A 14,669-nucleotide genomic window follows, 5' to 3' on the forward strand; every position below is an offset into this window, starting at 1 on the left:
TAAATAAAATAAATTTGTTTATTCACCAGAATTTTGGATGGGTTCTCCTCGTAGCTATGTACAGCAATCTATATTTTCTTTTTTTTTTCTTTTTTCTTTTTTTCTTTTTTTATTTTTTTTTAATTTTTTACTTTTTTTTTTTTTTTAATTTTATTTTGTTGATATACATTGTGGCTGATTGTTGATCCCCATCACCAAAACCTCCATCCCTCCTCCCTCCCCCCCTCCCCCCCAACAATGTCCTTTCTGTTTGCTTGTCGTATCAACTTCAAGTAATTGTGGTTGTTATATCTTCTCCCCCCCCCAGGTTTGTGTGTGTGTGTGTGTGTGTGTGTGTGTGTGTGTGTGAATTTATATATTAATTTTTAGCTCCCACCAATAAGTGAGAACATGTGGTATTTCTCTTTCTGTGCCTGACTTGTTTCACTTAATATAATTCTCTCAAGGTCCATCCATGCTGTTGCAAATGGCAGTATTTCATTCATTTTTATAGCTGAGTAGTATTCCATTGTGTAGATGTACCACATTTTCAGTATCCACTCATCTGATGATGGACATTTGGGCTGGTTCCAACTCTTGGCTATTGTAAAGAGTGCTGCGATGAACATTGGGGAACAGGTATACCTTCGACTTGATGATTTCCATTCCTCTGGGTATATTCCCAGCAGTGGGATAGCTGGGTCGTATGGCAGATCTATCTGCAATTGTTTGAGGAACCTCCATACCATTTTCCATAGAGGCTGCACCATTTTGCAGTCCCACCAACAATGTATGAGAGTTCCTTTTTCTCCTCAACCTCGCCAGCATTTATCGTTCAGAGTCTTTTGGATTTTAGCCATCCTAACTGGGGTGAGATGGTATCTCAGTGTGGTTTTGATTTGCATTTCCTGGATGCTGAGTGATGTTGAGCATTTTTTCATATGTCTGTTGGCCATTTGTATATCTTCCTTAGAGAAATGCCTACTTAGCTCTTTTGCCCATTTTTTAATTGGGTTGCTTGTTTTCTTCTTGTAAAGTTGTTTGAGTTCCTTATATATTCTGGATATTAATCCTTTGTCAGATGTATATTTTGCAAATATTTTCTCCCACTCTGTTGGTTGTCTTTTAACTCTGTTAATTGTTTCTTTTGCTGTGCAGAAACTTTTTAGTTTGATATAATCCCATTTGTTTATTTTTCCTTTGGTTGCCCATGCTTTTGGGGTCGTATTCATGAAGTCTGTGTCCAGTCCTATTTCCTGAAGTGTTTCTCCTATGTTTTCTTTAAGAAGTTTTATTATTTCAGGGTGTATATTTAAATCCTTAATCCATTTTGAGTTGATTTTCCTGCTCCACACTTCAAAGCTGTTGCCTGTAAATGAGGCAGCCTCTCCTGCCGGGGCAAAGTGGCGGTCAGCCCCCACGACTGGCCAGCAGCAGCGGTCCTCCCTTAAGAGATGGTGAGAGGAAGGTCCACAAGTTTCCCGGCTGCCTGAGGCCCAGTGGCCGCCTTTTCCACCTCAGCTACTCTGCACCAACCACCGCAGCCACCACCATCTTGAAACCTCCCCCCCTATTTCACTTCTAATTTAAGGGGCACTCCTTGAGACCACAGGCCATATACCTAGTCTGATATTCTCCCAGAGACAATTTAATCCACTGAAAGATTTTAATGGGGATTTGCCCATTGCAGTCTGGATACAGAGAACCCTCATATCCTAGGGGATTATAAATCCACAATGTAATAGAAGCCTAGATCCCTGAATCACCACATGGAAGAAAGGTGCATGCAGATCAGAAACACCTGCATCATAATGTTCCATGAATAAGAGTAAGGATTAATTTATATTGTATTTGCCATTAAAATTTAGAGGTTTATTTCTTACTAAAGTTAGTAATTCCCCAACTAATACAATTAATTACTCAGGAACATACTATAAATATTATTATATTGTATTGACATAATGGATGAATTGCTTTCATTTATTTAAAGCTCAATGAGTAGGAACAGAGAGTATTTTTGAAGAGTATATATATATAAGGTATTCAATAATGAACAAAATGAAAAATAATCATATCTGGGCTTGCCAAGAAATGCAATTTATTTGCTGTTTTCTGTTGATCAAATAAAAAACGGAATTCAAATAGACATTGCTACAATAAAACAAAGTTTGATAGTATACAGCATCTAAAATTTAATAGCTAAAATGAGCTTAAACTATATATGAAATAAAAGTCACCTAAAAGAAATATTAACATATACTTTCCAAGTCCGACTGATCAGCATGTAAAGATTAAGCATGACGATTTTTTAAAATAGCAATAATTGCCATTAGGGTCCACTTTTAGGCTTTGAATTATTGATGACATGGGGGGTATGGATATATAACATTTTTGAGTGTGTTACCCACTTATTGTGTATCAATACAACAGTTTATTGCTAGATGTGAACTTAAAAGGAAGAAGTCCAAATTAGCTTCGAAATGTAAAATATAATAAATATAGATTTATTCTAAGTTTAACACTAGGACACTAATAAAAATATTTTTCTTTATTCCCTGTTTAACTCATTAGAAAATCGCTAAACAATATTTCTAATTTTGTTCCATTTCATTACAAAAATGTACGCAAATGTTTTTATATGTATATTTGTATTCTTGTACATGAATGAAAAAATGTCCAGAAGTAGACTATGGAATATGTGAAAAATGATTAACCCAGGAGAATTGGATACAGACGGTAAGATGAGGAGATGCCTTTATTTTCTCCTTCCAACAATAGCACATTGTGCAATTTTTTTATAACTGAATGATTCACTCTTGTAAATGTTTTTAATGGAAAAAGTTGTTAGAACTAAATGGTGGAATCTGGAACAGCTTCATTTGCATTAAGTGCCTAGAACAATGCCCAGCCTGAGGTAGGCTCTCAGTAAACAGTTGTTAAATGAATAAATCAAGCTATTACATTCAGGACATATTCGTACCTGAGATGAGGGAGGAGTTTATAATGTTGGATTTCACCCATAAAGAGATCTAAGCTGTGATAGAATTGACAGCTGACAGTTGCTTTCCAGGGACAAAACAGAAAAAAACCTTTGTTCATATTGTTCTTGAAAGACTAATAATAAAATTAAATTAGCTATTACCAAAATAGGTTTAATTATATATTTAACCACTGATGGAAAGATTTTTTTTTTTTGAACATTCCTTGAAAAATACTTAAAGAACTTAAGGTTTTAAAATGGAGAGTATGCAATCACATTCAATTTGACACGTAAAAGATTTAAGTCTACCATCTTTTTCTTAATATCTTCCAAATAAATTTTCAAAGAAATGGCAGTATACTGTTAAATAAAAAAAGGCTTCTTTTGAGTAAGTACTATCTCAGTGAAGAACCAGATCTTATTTAAGTTGGAAATACATGGGTTAAACCCATATAGATCACAAGGAAAGAGGCACATTCCAGATACATTAGGTGGAATTTTAATAAAGATTAACAGAAAAAAAAAATCATAAAAAACAGTCAGCAATTACAAAATGAGCCCCTGGAGTATTGAAATGAGCTCCACCTTCACGTTCTGTCAATTTTGACTTTTATCATTAAGGTCTTTTGTAAAAAGTACCAGCACTTAAAGATAAATTATCTGAAAAGTAATCTCCATTCTAGGCCTACAAATGATGTGTTTACTCAGAAAACATAAATTTGGGGGAATAAGCAGTATCAAGTAAGAAAACTCATGCTCAAGTCATGCCAATAAATACTAACACCACTTGCAGAACCTTCTCATAAAACTAGTTATAATCTTCCTTCACCATTAGTTACATATATGGCACATACATCTTTGTATGTTCATCATTCTTAATGGAGAATTTTGAAAGTAGTAATCTCTCAGAAGCATTAATGCTATTTGATTTGATTATGTGCACTTTTAATTGGTAAGATCTTGAACTTTAAATTGTATTTAGCACATTTTATGCTGCTAATTGTTACTTATTTGTTTCTAAGCTCTAGCATTTGGTTTATTAGTATTAAACAAACTCTATACCAATGTTTCTCAAAGTGCATTTTGCTGACCATCTGCATTCAGGAGATTGTTCAAAATGCAGATTCCTGTGACCCCGTCAGGAATGGGGAATTATTACTTCTGTGGGGTAAGGCTTAGCAATCTGTATTTTGAAAAAGAAGCTTCGTGAGCACTTAAATCCAAGAACAAATGCATTTGCAATGAGTGCATTTGCAAAGGAATCTTTAGCTCAAGAGAAGAGGCAAAGCTACAAGAGATGAAAAGTGGTGGAAAGGGGAGGGAAACTAGGGCACTTGATTCTGCCCTCAGACATGCCTTCCCACCACACCGTTTCTTTCCAGCAGGATTGTCTCTTTCACATGGGAATTCTCCTTGTGAACATGAGATGCTAGTTGCAGTCTTCTCTGCCCCAGCCTGGGCCAAGACAAGGAACCAGCCTCCAAAGACCAAAATTTCAGACCTTTCAGCTAGAAATTTAAGTGTCCCATTTTACAACCCATCAGCAAGAGAATTAAGTTTCGTTCTGTTCACATTGTCTCACAGACTTGAAAAAATTAATTAGTATAACTTTGAAATATTTTGAGTCTTTGAAGAACATGCATGAGAAGCTTTCTCCTTTGTTCCCATAAATCTAGAATAATAACTCATTATAATTTGTATACTGTTTTAAAAAATCACCGTATATTGATGAAAGAAGAGACAAATAGATCAATGCACCAGAACAGAGAGCCCAGAAATAGACCCATATAAATACGGTCAACTGATCTTTGACAAAGGAGCAAAAACAGTACAATGCAGAAAAGATAATCTTTTCAGCAAATGGTGCTGGAACTGAATATTCACATACAAAAAAAAAAAAGAATCTAGACACAGACCTTACACCTTTCACAAAAATTGACTCAAAATGGTTCATAAATCTAAACATAAAACACAAAACTTTAAAACTCCTAGAAGATAACAGAAGAAAAATCTACATGATCTTGAGGATGCCGATGACTTTTTAGATACTACACCAAAGGCATAACCCATGAAAGGAATTACCAATAAGCTAGACTTCATTAAAACTATAAACTTCTGCTCTGTGAGAAAGACTGTGTGAAGAGAATGAGAAAACAAACCACACAATGAGAGAAAATACTCACAAAAAAAAGAACATCTGATAAAGGACTCTTATCCAAAATACACAAGGAACACTTATAACTCAATTAGAAAACAAACAACCCAATTAAAAAATGGGCAAAAGATCTGAACAGACATTTCATCAAAGAAGATACCCAGATGGCAGATAAGCATATGAAAAGATGTTCAAAATATATGTCATTAGGGATTGCAAATTAAAACAGTGAGGCACCACTACACCTCTATTAGAATGGCCAAAATCCAAAACACTGATAACACCAAATGCTGTCAAGGATGTGGAGCAACAGAAACTCTCATTTATTTATTGCTGGTTGGAATGCAAAATAGTACAGTCACTTTGGAGGACAGTTTGGTGGTTTCTTATAAAACTAAACATACTCTTACATACAATCTAGCAATCATGCTCCTTGGTATTTATACAAAGGAGCTGAAAATTTATGTCCACACAAAAACCTGTACAGGAAAATTTATAGCAATTTTATTCATAATTGGCAAAACCTAGAAGCAAGCAAGATATCCTTCAGTACGTGAATGGATAAATAAACTGTAGTACATCCAGACAATGGAAGACAATCCAGTGCTAAAAAGAAATAGGTTATCAAGCCATGAAAACACACGAAAAAAACTTAAATGCATATTACTAAGTGAAAGAAACCAATCTGAAAAGTCTGCATACTGTGTGATTCCAACTATATGACATTCTGGAAAAGGCAAAACTATGGAAATAGTAAAAAGACCAGTGGTTGCCAAAGATGGGCAGGAGAGATGAATGAGCAAGGCACAGAGGATTTTTGGGGGGCATTGAAACTATACCGTTTGGTAGGACAATGCTGTTTATGTGTCATTACACATTTGTACAAACCTATAGACTGTACAACACCAAGAGTGAACCTTAATATAGACTGTGGACTTTGGGTGATAATGATATGTTGATGTAAGCTCAGCAATTGTAACAAATGTACCACTGTGGTGCAGGATGTTGATAGCGGGAGAGGTTGTGCGTTGGGGGGCAGGGGGCCAGGGAATATGGGAACTCTCTATACCTTCAGCTCAATTTTGCTGTGAACCTAAAACTGTTCTAAAAAATAAAGGCTACACTTTAAATTTTAAAAGGTGGGGGCGGGAGGGAGAGGGCAAACTAGGGACTAAATGGGTGGGGGGAGGTGGCTATTGATGACATCAAGGTTCAGGTTCCATCCCTGCACCAGCCAGCCACCAAAAAAAATTTTTTAAAAACCAGAATCCTCTTTAAATACTTGTCTTAAATTCATAAAATAAGGCACTTGAGCCATTTAAACATATAGTATACTTTCCAAGTGTTCAGTTTACATGGATTAATCAGTTAGTTCTTTCTCAGATTAGACTAAATTCCTGTTACTGAATCAACAGAAACCAGATTAGGAGGACCCTAAATCATGTGATTAAAATACTATTTTCACACAGACGAAAATTCCATTCTTCCCTATCAGGAGCTAAAGTTTGGGACCATTAAAAAAGCTTCAAGCTTCCTCTAAATCAGCTTGACCACGTTGTATAAAAACTATTTGGCCATTCTCAAATTCAAATTTCCTCATTGCAGACCCCATTCCCCTCCCAATTTTTCATTCTGAACCCTGTTGGTGCCTATATTGCCTAAAACATAATTAAGTGCTAACAATTTAAACACTTTGGGTTAAGAATTCCTGGGAACTGATGTGTTGTACCCTGAGAGAAGGGAGGGTCTCTGTGAGCTGAGGACTGAGTTCACCGCTGCAATCCAATAGGTCCTTGGGGAGTTGCCACATGTGTTTGTTATACAGGCTGTGTTCAGCATAGCAACCTTCTGGTACTTTCATTCGTTTGATAAGGAAAATGTATTTGGTATGTTCCAATGAGTCTCAGACATTCTAGCATGATGAGCTGACAGATTTTTATCAGGTGCAAAATAGTTTGGGGATGTTAGAAAAGCAGAGCACCTTTGCAAACTTAACCCTATTTAAGAAGAAATTGAGATAAAAAGTTGTAGATTGCAACTGTATCATAAAACATTTTTCTACTCATTTCATTAATATCCATTTTTCAATTCCAGAATTAAGCTTTTATAATCTCTGTCATTTTGTACTAAGAAGTGAAGTAGCAGAAACTCCAAAGATGGTACTAAGTCTATTTTTAACTTGTCAATGACTTTTTCTTGAAAGGCCAATTACTTACACAATCAATTTTTTTTTTTTTCTTTTTAGTTCCCACTTTCTGCAAAGGACATTACAGTCATTCAGATTATCTTGATGGCACAGTTCTTTAACTTCCTCGGAAGAAAAACTTTATCAATATAAAGTTTTAGATTTAATTATAGTATAGTTCATGTTTTTCTTCTTTGCAGAAAACCATGAAAAATGGTTGTAGTTTTAAGAAATCAGGGTAAAATATAAAATATAAACTTCCTCCCATTCTCTTTCTCAATTTGAGGACTGAAAACCACTCCTGACATTTCCCCACTATCCTCACCTCACTCACATCACCCCCTATTGAGACCCTTCCCACCCTACAAAATGTTTCCCCACAAAACTCTGGATTGCTCCCAACCAGATGTGCTCTCACCCTTCCTTGAACCCCATGGTACTTTTTACTTTTCTTATGGCACTTCTCACTTTCTGTCTCATATTAACGCTATTGCCATATTGCCTATTCCTTATAAAAGATCTTCCTTTAAAGCTGGGGGAGGGTCTCGGTCATTTTTGACTGTCTTTGCCTGATGCTTTGGATGTATTAAGCATGCCTCAATTATGTGTTTAATCAACTTGGTCTATTAGGGGGGTAGGGAGGCATGAGACATTTAAAATATGGTAATAGTCTTGAACTATTTCAAATTCTTAATCATATGCATGGAAATCATCTTTTTTGTTTGTTTCATTTCCTTGTTGACCACAGCATGATACTTTCACAATACTTCTCCCTGGGAGAGTCCAGTTTTTTCTGATAACCTCAGCTACTACCTATAAACCAAGTACTTCCAAATCCGCTAAAGACTGACTAGCAACTACCTCTTGAATTAATGCATCAAAGAAAAGTTAATTATTTGCTTTCATATTTTTTGTTAAGAGAAATATTAATAATAGTCAATATCATTATATACATACATGATATGTATATATACACATTCATTAGAACATTTTATCGGTTTTTCCTAGGAAAAATTCTAGTCTCTCTAAAAGAAGTGAGTTAAAGATAACAAGTCTAAATTAGAATTGAGAAAACTGGAATTCAGTCTGGTCTGTCAATTCTGTACCCCATAAGTATGTATAATCAGTTATGTTTTAATAAGAAAAAATATTTTTAAAAAAAGCAAACATGATTTTTAGCTCCAGTAGTGAAACTTGACTTTCGACCTATTTCTCTATTTCTGTGTATAAAACAACTATCCTCTAGATCCCCAGTCCATTAACTTCAGAGGGTTTAACTTTCTCATTGTGTGTTAATATTTCAGTGCATATCTACTAAAAGAGGGCAACCTATAAGTATAATGCAAAGCACTGTACATTTTCGGTTAGCAAACTCCAGAGCAAAAATATCTTCTGGTAGACTATTTTGACAATTCTTATAATTTGCGGTGATGTTTTCATTACAGTATGTCACACAGGAAGCCACAAAAGGATTAGACATAGACCAACTCTTCCACATTTCTTCCAGCCAGTAATCACATTGCCGCCCGCCAGAGTCCTTAACTTCCTTAGTGCCAACTCTTCCATTTACCATATAGTATGGCCCCTAAACTCGTTAAAAAATAGATGTGTCACATAGGCAAAAATGCCAGTATCTGCATTTTATTAGGCTCTGTGATTTGATCTTTCAAAAATATCTGAGCCCACAACAAGATGAATTCCAGGTACAACAAAAATATGTCAGTGGGATTTTGAAAACCACAGAGAAACCCTATAGGAAATATCAGGGAAGAAGAGGGCAAGAAAAAAGTGATCTGGGGAAAAAACTAGATCCTATAAAATTAGACCCATTCTATACCCTCCTTATGGTTTTATAGGGTAGATTTTGTGAATCTAGAAATCATGTGTACTTCTCATACATGAGGTTGGGGGCGGGGGGAGAAAAAACATAGCTTTACTGGACTAATAAAAACCAGGTAATATATTTGCCAACACAATGGAAAGATCACATTAGAAACTTTATATTTGATTATGTTTTCCTCTAGCTCCTGAATTACATTTTTGTAGATATGAAGATGAATAGTACTCTAAAGAGGAGCAAAAACATTTTAAAACTTTGAGTCCACTCATCAATTAAAGAAGTTATTTGCAATAATTTCTTGTATTAATAATATTTCATTTCAGTCATTCCATTTTATCTATAAAGCATTTGATAGGGATGAGAATTTCTTTCTTAAAATTTTTCCTTCTTGACATTCAAAATGGGTTTCCTGGTTCCACTCCAGACGACTTGGCTATTCTTTTACCATTTCTGTCCAAGGCCTCTCTTCCTCCATTCACCCTTTAATAATTTTTTTTTTTTTACTCTCTTCTTGATCTTCATTCCCTGAGTAATCTCATTCATTTTCATAGCTTTAGCTATCACCAATAAATCAATACTATCAAAATGCTACTTTCTAGCACTAACCTCTGTTCTGGACTTCAGGTTCAAATTTTCACCTGCCGAATACACGGTCATCTACAAAAATACTGCGTCATTTATAAATTCAGCTATCGATCTGATTAATTAAAAATGCAAGAATACTTCAAATAGTTCATGAAAAAATGGAATTAAAAGCGAATGCAAATCTTTTGATGAAATTTTTGAATACCCTTCATGACATAGACTTACATTTCCACATATGCATTGTTATATTTTCTATTACTAAAAGCCTATAAATATGCATAAAACCACAGATATTGCTTTTGTTCCTCACGTGCTGGATCCTCACACTTATATCATAGATCCTGCAAACAACAGGCTTCTGTGATTGGACAGTTTCTTCTTGTTGCCTCCCACAGCACCTTTTGTATAACTCTACCATAATATTTTTATACAGTAATTATTTATTTGCCCGTCTGGGTCCCTCATTACAGGGAGAATTTCATGTGCAATGAACTTTTTTTATTAATCTTGCATCACTACCATCCAGAACAGTGCCCTAGCACAAAGGAAAAATTCAGTCGATGTTGACAAATGGGTGAATCAATCATGCAATTCATAAGACTGACTTTATCATCTTCACCTTTTTCACTGTTACAATTCTTTAGTTCAGAACATACACATTTATAATCCTTCCCACTTACACTTCATTCATTGTTATAAGACACATTTCCCTAAAGCTTATAGTTCAAGTTATAGTTTATCACTGGTGAATTGTTCAGTGACTTTGGGAGAGTGATGACCTGTGTTGTATGATTCTCAGTGTAATGGTTTAGAATGGAAAGTAGCCATTGATTAATTTCCTTTTACTGTCTCAAAGAAGCATGAATATAAGGAGGTCTTTCAGCTCCTCACCAAGCTGCAACACCCCACCTACCCTGTGCATCCAGCTTCCCAGTGTAAATGTGGAATTCACAGAGATGGTGTGATTGATCCCTCTGTTTCCACTGCTCAGCTCATCCAAGAGATGTGGTTCTTGGCCGCTGCTTTTTTTTTTTTTTTTCAAAATTTTTTCTGTAATCTCAGTTTCAACATTTAAAAATCAACAATAGTTATACAATGTCTTTGTTACTAATTATTGAAGTAATGTGTTTTAAATGTAATTTAAAGCATTTTGAAGAAAGATTAATGAAAAAATTATGGTTGATGGAGAGCTAGGACTATTTTGCAATGTTCGACATTCTTATGAAAATAATTTCCCCAATTTCAGCCTTCTTGTTATAAGTTGCATTTCCTTGGAACTTTCATTCATTCAACAAATACTGAGCAATGGCTATGCACCAAGCACTCTGATACAATAGTAAAATATATACATACACACACACCAATTATGTGTGTATTTTTTTTTAATCCCACCTTTATGAAGCTTACAATCTAGTGAGGAAGACAAAGTTAATTGCAAGGCAATTAAGTAAAAAGAAAGTAAGTTAAACAATGAAAAATGCTAGGCTCCAAAATTAAGCGGAAAAGGGGAAGAAGAGGCCTACATTTTAGACAGGGTAACCATGAAAGGCCTCTCTCAAATATGTCACTCAAATACGACATTTGATACCTGAAAAAAAGTAACAGAATGAACCATGCAGATATTCAAAAGAGAGTATTGGTGACAATGACAAAAGCAAGTGCAAAGGGCCTGAGGTAGAAGTGTGCCTGGTGTATTATAGGAAATGCGAGGAAGCCAATGAAGCTGGAGCTAAGAAAGATGGGTGGCAGATAAGGGGGGAGACAGAGGGGGTGACACATTGGGGAGTCTCTTGTAGTTCATGTGAGAATTTTGGCTTTACTCTGAGAAAGGCAGGAAGCTATTGAAAGCTATTGAGAAGAGGAGAGGCTTGTCCCTGAGTTCTAGCAGGAAAATTTTGGTCACTGAATTAAAGAACAGACTCTAGAAAGCCAAGGTGAACACAGGAAAACCAGAGGGCATTGTAATAATCCAGGCAAGAGAGGACAGTGGCTTGGTCTAGAGTAGTCGAGGAGAAAGTGCTGAGAAGCAGTTGGATTCTGAACAATCTTTGAAGGTGAAGGCAATTTTCCCCCAGATTAGACGTAGTTGTATAATAATCTACATATATAATGCCAGCTCCCCACCCCCACATCTGGAATGGCATCCTCAAATTTAGTCAGCATTGTTGAATGTTTCTTAAACTTTCCACTCATTTCCACAACCAATCGGCCACAAAATTCTACTTTTCCCATTTTAGAGCATTTTCAAATCCATCCCCTCCTCCCCATGCCTCCCCATGTCTACTTAATGACCCTCATTATTTCCCCACTGACAATTGCTATAATCTTTTCACGGGTCTCCACGTTTCCAGTTTCTCCCGTTTCTAATCCATCCTCTTCGGTGCTGCCAGAACCATGTTCACAAAGCGCAGACCTGTCTCCCTCCTCTGTTTAAAATCCTCCGTGGAGCCACGTTGCTACAGAACAACGCTCAAAGGCCCTCCCTGCCTTTCTTCCTCATCATCCAAAAATCCAGACACACTGACCTCCAGCCATTCCTCAAATCTTCCACATCGATGTGCGTGTTTGCGTTTGCTCGTTCTGTAGCCTCTGTTTGAAATTCACTTTGATTTAATATCACCTTCTCTCTGGCCCATCTACTCAGGCCTGAAAAAAAACTCCATGAACCCCAGCTCTGTGTCCCGATGACATTTGTTTATAGGCACATCAGGGGAGCTATGACGCTGTATTATGGCTAGTGGTATGATTATCTCCATCCTAACCACTTTGTAATGCTTTGTATGTAAAAGATGCTCAACAAATATCTGACAGATGTTGAAACAAATGCTAAATTCAAAGTGTGTCTTACGCCTTTCCAAACTTCCTTCGCCCTGGGCTTACACCAGGCTGGCCCAGTGACCACTCCTTTAACATTATATTACAGTGATATCTGCATACGTAGGTCTACCACAGCCGTACAGAGGGATGCCACCAGGAGGAAGCCCGAAAGAGTCTAAGTAAATGGCCCTTTCTCACTCCTTATCATTTTTGATAACCTGAATCATGTGTCAAGGATAAACAAATTACTTAAGAAACTCTTTTCTGTAGATTGCCACCACATTACTTTTTTCTTTTATTTGTCTAGTGGTTCTTTTTCTGCCTTTTTTTTTTTTTACTGATTCTTATTTCTCTTTTAACAGTAGTATCTTCCTATGCTACCATGATATACCTCATCTACCACGACTATCAGTTTCTTTGCAGACATGAATGATATGCTACCACTGGTGTTTAGAGAAGAATAAATTGCCTGGAGTTTTGCCCAGTTATGCCATGAAGAGAGATGTCTTTTCTACCTATGTCTAGACTTAACCCTGAGGAGGGGTAAGTCTTCTCAATTTTTAAGAGATTGTTGAACTAACCAAATCAACTGTACTACTATTTGGATGGCAACGCAGATGACTTCACTTAACATCGCAGGACACTTGAGCAAAAACAGGCCTGATAAATGCTGCTGAGAAAAGCACCAGTTCATTGACTATCACCTGTGGCCAATTAATCAGACCTCTTCATTTCCAAGCTCATCACTGTGACTGCCTTGACACACAGTTAACATCCAATGAGACCAACTGCAGCCAAATCAGCCATGCAATGTTATCTTCACTCTGAGTAAAATGACAGATGTAATTAGGTTAGCACAGCCATAGTTTCATTATATCTATTCAACTAATATGGGAATGTTATTGAGGAATTAGGTCCAAATCTTAAAACTACATGAATCCAGTCTTACAGAGTTCATGAGTCTGCTTTTCCTTTTATGGAAGAACAAAAGCACAGATCCCAACTACCTGTCACTTATGAAAAAGAAGAATTATATCACTATTAGCCAAAGACATACACATTGCAGCAGGAGATGTGTCCCAGCTTGCCTCAAACTGTCAGTGCTCTCTGGCTTACTCCACCCTCTCCTTGCCGCATCAACTCCAGAATGAAGTCAAAACAATGGAGGTTGAGAAGAGGTATTCTGAAGGTAAAGTGACACACAGCCACACAATCATTCAACTGAATGAACAGTTACAGTTTTTGCAAACAGGAAGGCTGTCACTCAAAGTGACACCTGGCCTTTTACTCATTGGACAGTCCATGCATGTAATATAATAGCTCCTCCAATTGTTGCCAAGAAAAGGGCAGGTGGTAAAGGCAGCTACTGCCTGAACTACAAATAGCAAAAATATTTTAGTGCTGAGTGTAAAAACAAGTGGTGGTTTGCAATACCAGTGGTGTCACACGTGAGAATGAAAAGAAAATAATTGTAAGCACTTAAGAGAAGAGAAACAAATACATTCCTATTTTTTAGCTTTGCTGAGGCATTCTTCAATATATTTTGGCAGACAGTGGGGGATAAGAACCAAGGTGATTTCCCTAATGACACATCCCAGAAGGAAATGTAGTTCTAAACATTTAGGATGGCAGAGGCCAAGATCTATGTATGTATATGCATATATATGCCAAATATTTTAAATTGGCCTTGCAAAGGAACTGAAATTTACTCACAGCACACAGTCATACCTGTTTACTAAAGCTCCCCAAGGTTGCAGTAAGTGCTATCGTAACGTATCAAAAACATTATTCCTAATTCGTAAGAAATAAATAAATTATTCATTTATTCAACAAGTGCTTATTGAAGGTCTGTCACATCACTTGGGGGCAGTTTTTACAATCTGCCAAAACTAGGTGCTGTTCTAGCACTGGGAAGACAGCAGTGACATAAAAGCAAAACTGCTACCCTGATAGAGCTTAAATACTCAAGCTGGGGAAGCAGGCAATAGAGAAATAATAAATTATAGAATATATTAATAAGTGATAACTGCTCTGCAGAAACATAACAGAGTCAAATTTCTTAGTCCAGTTTAACTTGATGTAGGAAGACAAGGACTGTGAGGGGTTATAATTGTACACAGGATGGTCA

The sequence above is a fragment of the Cynocephalus volans genome, chromosome 2 (assembly GCF_027409185.1).
Source record: "Cynocephalus volans isolate mCynVol1 chromosome 2, mCynVol1.pri, whole genome shotgun sequence".
NCBI classification, from domain to species: domain Eukaryota; kingdom Metazoa; phylum Chordata; class Mammalia; order Dermoptera; family Cynocephalidae; genus Cynocephalus; species Cynocephalus volans.